The sequence below is a fragment of the Oryzias latipes genome, chromosome 24, assembly GCF_053564925.1.
Source record: "Oryzias latipes strain Hd-rR chromosome 24, Olatipes_Hd-rR_3.1".
Taxonomy (NCBI): domain Eukaryota; kingdom Metazoa; phylum Chordata; class Actinopteri; order Beloniformes; family Adrianichthyidae; genus Oryzias; species Oryzias latipes.
In genome coordinates this window covers 7908930-7910205 of record NC_136260.1, presented here as the reverse complement: position 1 = coordinate 7910205, position 1276 = coordinate 7908930, and positions in this window count along the sequence as shown.

The window sequence follows — 1276 nt, the reverse complement described above, 5'->3', positions numbered from 1 at the left end:
AACAAAGTCTATGGAACGCCGAGCGTGCTCGATTTTTCTCCCCCTAAACTAAACACAATGTCTTAAAACACAACTCTTTAACTAAAATTTTAAAATTCATTGGATTGGCCTAATCTTTATGTCACTGGAAAGTGCTTACTGAAACCTTTCCGATGGTATTTTAAGTGATCACATGTAGGGCGTAATTTAATTCCTAAAATATAATGAAGACAACCAAATTTTTGTGACTAAAATCAAAGATGAGATTGTCATAACTTTCTCAATTCTTATCCAATCCAAGAAAGGGAGGCATCATTGCAGAGCTGGTCGATAGGACTTATCAATTTTTATTTCCTTATTATTAAATAATAGTTAATTAGGAATATAATCATGAAAAGGGTACAGTTCAATTAGAAGCTACACAGATGCTGTGAGGCAGAGTAAACACTGACATCTTCAGCATGACAACTAATGTTTATTAAATTATTTCGCTTTAAAAAACACCTTTTATCGCAGACATCTTACTTACACTAGATTTTTTTTTTTACAATTTAACTCAACGATATAAAGAGAAAGTCTGAAAAAATGAAAACAATGCCTACAAGTCTACAAAAATATTAAACTAAACGGTAAAAATACCATGAAATATTTTTAAAAAGTCATGATTGATTTTTTTTAAATAATACAACAATAATTAAACAGTTATTTATTAAAAAGACCACATCATTGAACCACATCTGCTCCTGTATGTTTGTGGACAAACCGGTCACATGACCTCATGTTTCAGCATTCAATGCTTGGACACAGAAGCTTGGGAACGAAAAAAGCAGTACCTGCTAACTTTTATTGTTTCGTGAAACTTGCAGGAGGTGGAGAATACAACAATAAAAATCGTCTAGTATCAAAATTAGACACCAACTAACTTAACTTAAAAATCTGAAAAGAGGTTTATTAAAGACAAAGACAAATGTATATACTATGTTATTACTAGATGCGTTCAAATTTATGCTACCTACCGATCAAGCAATGTTTATTCAAAGAGAAAGTCTGCAGCCTCGTGCACAGATCTGATTGCTGGTTAAGAAGAAATCTCCGGTGGCTAAGATACTCATTCGCACATGCCTACGTGTTTGGGCACTAAAAACAACAACGTTGACTATTATGGGTTAGTAAGTACTTAAACAGTCTTTTAACTAAAGAAAGAAAGCATGATTGGACACTGCTGAAGTTATACATTTATGATATTATATTTAAAGGTATTAATTAAAATGATAATTACAATAAACAGTATGGCACA